At 44.2% G+C, this 8192-nt stretch overlaps 1 long non-coding RNA gene across 1 annotated transcript in view; it reads right to left on the reverse strand.

The window, feature by feature from the left end:
* Positions 1-1968: 1968 nt before the first annotated feature.
* Positions 1969-8192, reverse strand: part of LOC135100357 (uncharacterized) — a 26008-nt gene continuing 19784 nt past the window's right edge. The window contains exons 2-4 of the long non-coding RNA XR_010268636.1: positions 6406-6465; positions 5885-6061; positions 1969-2295 (exon numbers count right to left, since the gene is read on the reverse strand). This is a non-coding gene — a long non-coding RNA (uncharacterized LOC135100357). The remainder of the gene's footprint in view (positions 2296-5884; positions 6062-6405; positions 6466-8192) is intronic.

Raw genomic sequence — 8192 nt, forward strand, 5'->3', positions numbered from 1 at the left:
ACTTCTGAACAATATTTACTTGATCTGAGGTTTGAGGTAACCATTACTGCTAAGTCTTTTCTCCGATGTATGTTCCTTGCTAAAAGGAGACACAATGTGGGTATGTTGTATGTTAATACGAGGGGTGTGAAGACAATAATATTTAACTTAGAAAGAATTTCACTTCAAAACGAAGTTTATAAAGGAAGAAAACTACTACACTTTACTGAGTGAAATAAACTTTCTATATTCATATTTTACTTCTACTTTTCATTATTCAAAATACTGCAGTTTTTGAGAAAATATTCTAATCGCAATTTTTTTTCCCCAGTTCCAAACCTTAACAGAGTGTAAAAATCTTCAATCTCCAAATTTCACCCGATAATAAGTGTATGTTCCTTGCTTATGTTTTGTGTTCATAGGAACGGTGGCAAGACAATAATATTTAACAATATTTCACTTGTAAACAAAGTTTAAAAAGAAAGAAAACTATACTTTATTGAGTGATATAAACTTTCTAGGAGGAGGAGGAGGAGGAGGAGGAGGAGGAGGAGGAGGAGAAGTGTGTGTGTGTGTGTGTGTGTGTGTGTGTGTGTGTGTGTGTGTGTGTGTGTGTGTGTGTGTGTGTGTGTGTGTGTGTGTGTGTGTGTGTGTGTGTGTGTGTGTGTGTGTGTGTGTGTGTGTGTGTGTGTGTGTGTGTGTGTGTGTGTGTGTGTGTGTGTGTAGAAATTAAGTGAGTCATAAATTAACTGTGCTGAGAGGCAAGGTGAGAGCGAAAAAGAGAGGGAAATTTGACTGCTTCCATCCACACAAGTGCGACAGAGAGAGAGAGAGAGAGAGAGAGAGAGAGAGAGAGAGAGAGAGAGAGAGAGAGAGAGAGAGAGAGAGAGAGAGAGAGAGAGAGAGAGAGAGAGAGAGAGAGAGAGTAATACCGATATATGAAATTAAAACGATAAAGAAAAACGATCTATCAATCTGTACACAAGACCATCACGCGTGGAAGCTGAGCAACAAGCATACACTCACATCCACACTCACAATCACAGGTGTTTTCCTCTAGAGATGTATCGGATGTCAGAATTCAGAGACCTGCGGATGTGGATGTACATGCGGATGTCATATGTACATATTTTGCGGATGCGGAAGCAAACATGATATCAGGTTTTCTACTAAATAGTGGATGTAGATGCTGATGTGGATGTCAAATGTGTTCAGAATCTGATATAAAATCACTATTTAACACTAATTATTGAATGAATCTATCTATACTCTTTTCACACTCAAATTGAAGAACATAAGAACACAAGGGGAAACTCTAGGAAACCATAAGGCAAACACGTGGCAGTGCTTAACATCAGATTCTCTACCATTAGTTAACAACCTTGACACTGCTGCTTTGTACACCGCTGCTTTGTACATCTTTCCTTAATCACTTAATATTCTGAGTCGTGTTTTCATGTTCTATACCCACCTCCAACCTGACGTACTTGCTAGAAACTGCAAAATCTGATCTTTTTATCCCCCTTAATAAAGAAAAAAAAAGAAATAAAACACAAATTGAGATCTAAAAACAAAGCCGAACACACACAAACCGAGAAAAACAAACGCATAAAAAATCAACACACCCATAAAACAGAAGAACAATTCCAAAACAAAACAAGAAGTGGCAACACAATGTACTCCGCTAATTCAGCAAGTCTTTTTCTTTAACTCTTTTCTCTCCCCCTTTTTTTTTTTTTTTCATCCACTTCAACTTTCAACGAAATTTTCTTCTCATGGTGCTCTCGCGTCCTCTTCCTCACCTGGGAGTTATTTGTGCATAAACTCTCGAAACTTTCCACGAACGGTCGCGTAGATGAAAACGTGACGTCCATGAACGAGGAACATGAACACACCCACTTGCAGCAGGAGGAGGAGGAGGAGGAGGAGGAGGAGGAGGAGGAGGAGGAGGAGGAGGAGGAGGAGGAGGAGGAGGAGGAGGAGAGGAGGAAGAAGACGCAGAAAAAGGAAGACGAGAAGGAGAACGAGGCGGAGAAGGACAAACATAAGGAAGACGACAAAAGGACGAGGACAAGAAAGACAAGAAGACGAAAATAAGGAGAAAAACAACGACGAGGACGAGAACCAGGAAAAGAACCAGGGAAGCACGAGGGATAGAAATCTTGCCGGTCAGTTCCCGCCTCGTCGTCCTTGTTCTCATCGCCGTCCCGTGCTTCCGGAGTGCGTGGGGCATGTGCAGGTAACTCTGGTGGAAAGACTGAGTCCATCCGTATGCAAACCTTCAAGCTTGTTTACAGGAATACATCGGAGCACGCCCTGCAAACACTCATGCCGGACAGAGAGAGAGGAGAGAGAGAGAGAGAGAGAGAGAGAGAGAGAGAGAGAGAGAGGAGAGAGAGGAGAGAGAGAGAGAGAGACGTTAGAAATAGTTATTGAAACTAATATTTTCTTTTAAATTTTCACTGTTTTCATACTAAGTGATTTAAATACGATCACACACACACACACACACACACACACACACACACACACACACACACACACACACACACACACACACACACAGGACGGTGCACGGGGCGAAGAAAAGGGACGGAAAGAAAGTTGACGGAGGAAGAAAGAAGGAGAGGAAAGAAGTTGGAGTCACTGGATACGCGAGGTGCATCGACTGAGGGACGGCCTGAATACGCTTGTCCCTCTGTCTGTCGAGGCAGATTCCCCGCGGCTGAGAGTGTAGCGCCACAAAAATTGCACTCGACACGCGGGCCGAAGTGATGCATGCATGTTTCAATAGCAAGGCAACACACTCACTCACACCCACACACACCACAGACACTCACTCACGCTGGTGAAGTGCCAATACGCGATCACAAAAGAAAGGAACGCCATAAAAATCCACGCGCACCATAACCTTGCCGCTATGTATGTACAGACAATACCGCGCAGTGTAAATCTACCGGCCCGATATAAATTCCACCCCACGCAGGACGCCGCCATGAAATTTCCACCCCGAAGTTATTCCTCCCACGGTAAATCCTCCCAACTGAACTTAATCTGACCTACGATAAAAAGGGACAGATTTGGGTGGATATTTTTAAAGGGGACTGTTCGTAGGAAGGATTTTCAGAGTATCTAGCACCATAGGATCAATTACATTAAGATGATCCGATGCAATGATCCTCCACCTCCCACAATAAGGTGAAAGATTTGAGGGAATCTTATAGGGGGAGTGGATGGTTACGGGGTTAAGTTCACATAGGGAGGATTTACAGAATATGGTATCTAGCACCATAGGATCAGTTACATTAAGACGATCTGATGCAATGATCCTCCACCTCCTTCCACGTTCACATCGAGGAGCTGATCTGGCGTATAATTTCCTCTCGCGGGAAGGACATTAAGGCGCATTAAGGCCGCCCTACTTTACATTATGGACAGTTTTCCTTTGCCAGGCTTCCGATTTCATCCCACCACCTTGACGACACTCAATCAGTTGATGTGTCACACTTGCCACACACTTACTTGTATGACCTGTATATCGTTAAGTTTTTCCCACGTAAATTTTCGCATGTACAAGACTGTTTTCTAAGGTTTTTCCCCTCACTTCTCTGATATATGGTGTTAAGTCTGGTTATTAATTTTCAACAGTTTTCGTTTAGGACTTGCATCTTCTTCTTCTCTTTTTTTCGCCGTCATTTTGTTCCCCTTGATAAGAATCTGTCTTACATAAAAAAATAGATAAACAAAAAGATGAAAAAAATATATAAGGCAGAGGTTTTCAGAGATTATTATTCATTTAGGGTAAAATTTCTATTCAGGAATCTTTGTGAGTGGAACTGACGGTGAAAGTTGAATAAATACATTCCCCTCCACTCCCTTTACTCCCTCCACTGCCTCTCACGCCCTTCACGCACACTCCTCTTCCACACACAAACAATAGATGCATCACTCCTGCCTCGCGATTCGATAACGCGCCCGCCACTGCTTCAAACCCCCTTTGCCATTTGTATTATTCTTAAGCACCACTTCCTCCAACACACACACACACACACACACACACACACACACACACACACACTCCATCTCAACACTCAAGCATCAAACATTCCACTATCACCTTACATTCCTTTTCACATAACACTTTCACTCCTTTGTTTCCATTTCAATTCCTCCCGCACACTCCAAACACACTCCGTAATCTTCCAACCAAAGCACTCCCCAACACCTCTCCCTCACCCATGCATGCCAGGACTGCTGGACACTCGGACACTCCCCCTTTTCCAGGCACCCTTTTCCCTCCTCGTCCCCTCACCACTCGAACCTCCTGTAATACATTCCTCCAGTGGACATTCTCCCCCTTGCACTTCTCCCTTTCGCCTTCACACCCAACCCGCCCTCTGCTGCTTCTCTGACTGTCCGTCGCTCGCCCGTTCGCTCCCCAAGTGCTCTCGACGAAGAACTCAATAAAGACATACTTGTTCTGTGAAGTCTCGAGTCTGCGAGAGAGTTTCGTCAAGGATGTTGTAAAATGGAGCCTGAGAAGGAGAGAGAGAGAGAGAGAGAGAGAGAGAGAGAGAGAGAGAGAGAGAGAGAGAGAGAGAGAGAGAGAGAGAGAGAGAGAGAGAGAGAGAGAGAGAGAGAGAGAGAGAGAGAGAGAGAGAGAGAGAGAGAGAGAGAGAGAGAGAGAGAGAGAGAGAGAGAGAGAGAGAGAGAGAGAGAGAGAGGTGGGGGGATACAGGCAATAAAAGAAAAGATAAGAGTAATGAGAGATAAAAGACCAGAGAAGTAGAAACGTAAAGGGACACAAAGGAGGAGGAGGAGGAGGAGGAGGAGGAGGAGGAGGAGGAGGAGGAGGAGGAGGAGGAGGAGGAGGAGGAGGAGGAGGTGGAGGAGGAGGAAGTAGAGATGGAGGGAGGCGGTATACGTGGCCGAGTGTATACTCGTAGTGTGGCTGGAATGGAAGGCTGGGCGAGTCTTTTCTAGCTCACTCAAGGTCCACACCAGCAAATGAAGGCGTTTCCTTTATGCTTCCAATCTGCATCCTGCCACTCTTGATAACCCATTGATATGCATGTATGTATGTATGTATGTAGTATGTATTTATGTATATATATGTATGTATGTATGTAAAGGTGTGCATGTAGGTATGTTCTTTTCTTCTTTTTTTAAGGTTCGTATGCACCATCCCTGTTAGATTATTATAATTATTTTACGTATTTACTGTACTGGTTTATTTCCTCCTTACTGTATCTTTATTCTTTATTTTCCGCTGTTCTTTTCAACCTTTACTGTTTGTGCTGCCTAGTATTAGTTTGTGTCTATTCTAAGCTGCACATGATGATGATGATGATGATGATGATGACGATGAGCCCTGGCTGTCCCCAACTCACTGATCACTACAGAAAATTGCGCCCTGACAGTATCGGAAGTGATATCTGACAAGGGAAAATTACACAGATATGCAGGATCCCAATTCATGAAACAAATGCATAATAATGAAGAGGCGTATTGGCCGTGAGTTGCTGACTGCCAGGCCAAGGGTAAGATTTACTGAGGGAAGCCAAAAATAGTTCAAGCCAAAAAAGACGAAAGCAAACATCATATATGCCAAAGTGAAAGGCAAAGTTGCGTACAACAGCACTCATGATGCAGCAAACTGATCTAACTCTAGAAAATTCATCAGGAACAAAAGGCAGCGCACTTAGATCAATGAGATAAACACTGTAGTCCAGAACACGCTTTTGTTAGTCCGGAGACACGGTAATCGCTGTACACAGGACACCAGCAAAGACTGACACAGGAGAATACGAAGTGCAGGAGCGTTCTCGGCGTGGTGCTCCAAAAGCGACGAAAGAACAAGCAAGAACAACATACTACAAAAGACGATGTGCAGGAGGAGACACACCTGAGCTGTAGTAACGCTGCATCGGGGAGCAGGCAGAAAGCGAAGAGAATGCCCACGAAGCGATGAAGCACGTGGTGAAGCTGGTGACTAAGGGTGCTCGTGAACTCATGAAGAAGCAGAGTAAGACCTGCGGTGATCACGATGTAGATGAAGGCACGGCACACCAGACAGCAGGAACTGGAACAAAGCGTAAAGAGAATATGTGAAGCATGCGGCGAAGCTTGAAGGGGACATAGCAACCACGTGGCCTTTGTTGTAAGCTTCCAAAAAGTTTTCCAGTCACCAGTCTCTTCAAATAAGTTCGGTATACCGTCAACTAGGGTGGCATACGCGAGGCGTTGACAATGTGGTATAGTACGAAAGAAAACAGTAACACCTAGTACGTTCCACACCACCAAAATGAGTCTTGGTGGATGAGGTGGTAACGACGGAGCGTCTTAATGAGTTTTAATGAGGATAAATTCCACCATACTTAAAATGTTGCTGCTTCTCCGTTCTCCTCTTTAGCTAAGAGTTCTCACCCGCGTTGCATGAAGAGGAGAATAAACAGTCAGACTTCTCGTGTTCAGTGTTGACTCGTGCTGAAAATAAAGAGAAATATCATGTCAGCAGAGATAACATTATGCCTTTTATGTCGCTCCCTTGCTTATATAATTTATTCTGTGTAGTTTATGTCCCCTAACACTATGGAAGTTGTACCTAATTTGCACTTTAAAATCTCTCTCTCTCTCTCTCTCTCTCTCTCTCTCTCTCTCTCTCTCTCTCTCTCTCTCTCTCTCTCTCTCTCTCTCTCTCTCTCTCTCTCCGATTCCAACTTTCTCACTTTATACTAGCTTTTTTATTTTATATCCCCTATAATTCACATTTGTAAACCTGTATACATAGTTATGCATATACTCGTACTACTAACAGGTATCTTGGTATATGTCCTTCCTATATAATCTTAAATCATTCCCTCCTGCTCTCTGTTACCTCACCCATCTACTAAGGTCTACTCAAACCTTCCTTAAACTTCAACGCAACCCCCTCTCCCTAAACACACACGTAGGACTTGCAACCACCACCACCACCACCACCACCACCACCACCACCACTCAAACCATCATCACCTCCACTACCACTACGAGTCCCAGATAGAAAGCAAACACTCCACATCCACCTTTGTTAACAGTCATCCATTACCATCTACGCTATCCCCCAAATGCCTCGCTCCCATCATCGTTACCACACACACACACACACACACACACACTTCCAGACAAATATATCACTTTTCTTTTTTCTCTCTCTATGAAGGTATACGTTCATGCAAAAGGAGAACAAGGAAGAATGTGGAGGAATATTGAAGGAGGTATAATCTACGTGTAAACATTTGCGTCTGACCTACATAGTCAAACATACACATACACAGTTACATACATGCATCGCTGTAGGTACGAGTACAGTGTGCGTACCATACAATCATGTAAATATGCCACATACACAGCATGCAAGGTGAGAGAGAGAGAGAGAGAGAGAGAGAGAGAGAGAGAGAGAGAGAGAGAGAGAGAGAGAGAGAGAGAGAGGAGAGAGAGAGAGAGAGAGAGAGAGAGAGAGAGAGAGAGAAAAATCGAGATCTTCCGGTTATAATATACACGCAAAATATTCCGTCTTTTTTTCGTTCCTCTCTTTTTCCTTTCTTTTCGGGAGAGCGTGTCGATACTGATAGCCTTAAAGATCTGAGGGAGGGAGGCACGAGACGGAAGGACCTGCTGTAGCTGCTGCTGGAGACCGAAATTAAAAAGGCAGGAGCTGTGAGGGCTAATGACACGTTCAGTCTAATTATGGAGAGACGAGGAGGTGGGGAGGTAGGTAGGGAAGGAGGAAAGGAGGAAAGGAAGGAGAATGAGGGGGAGGGAGAGGGTACAGGGAGACAGGAAGGTAGAAAGGAAGGGAGAGGGGAGGAGGTATAAGCGAAAAATCTAATTATGAAAATGGCAAAGCGCAGTTGCATTTTCATACGAGACAAAATTTGAAGGTGGTGTAAGATTGAAACGGTGGGGGTGGTTCTCTCTCTCTCTCTCTCTCTCTCTCTCTCTCTCTCTCTCTCTCTCTCTCTCCTCTCTCTCTCTCTCTCTCTCTCTCTCTTTCTCTGTGTGTGTGTGTGTGTGTGTGTGTGTGTGGTGTGTGTGGTGGTGTGTGTGTGTGTGTGTGTGTCTGTGTGTGTGTGTGTGTGTGTGTGTGTGTGTGTGTGTGTGTGTGTGTGTGTGTGTGTGTGTGTGTGTGTAAGTGCCTCAAAAGATAAGTCACGGTAACCGGCTGCACTTCA

This window comes from Scylla paramamosain, chromosome 5, assembly GCF_035594125.1.
Source record: "Scylla paramamosain isolate STU-SP2022 chromosome 5, ASM3559412v1, whole genome shotgun sequence".
NCBI lineage: Eukaryota > Metazoa > Arthropoda > Malacostraca > Decapoda > Portunidae > Scylla > Scylla paramamosain.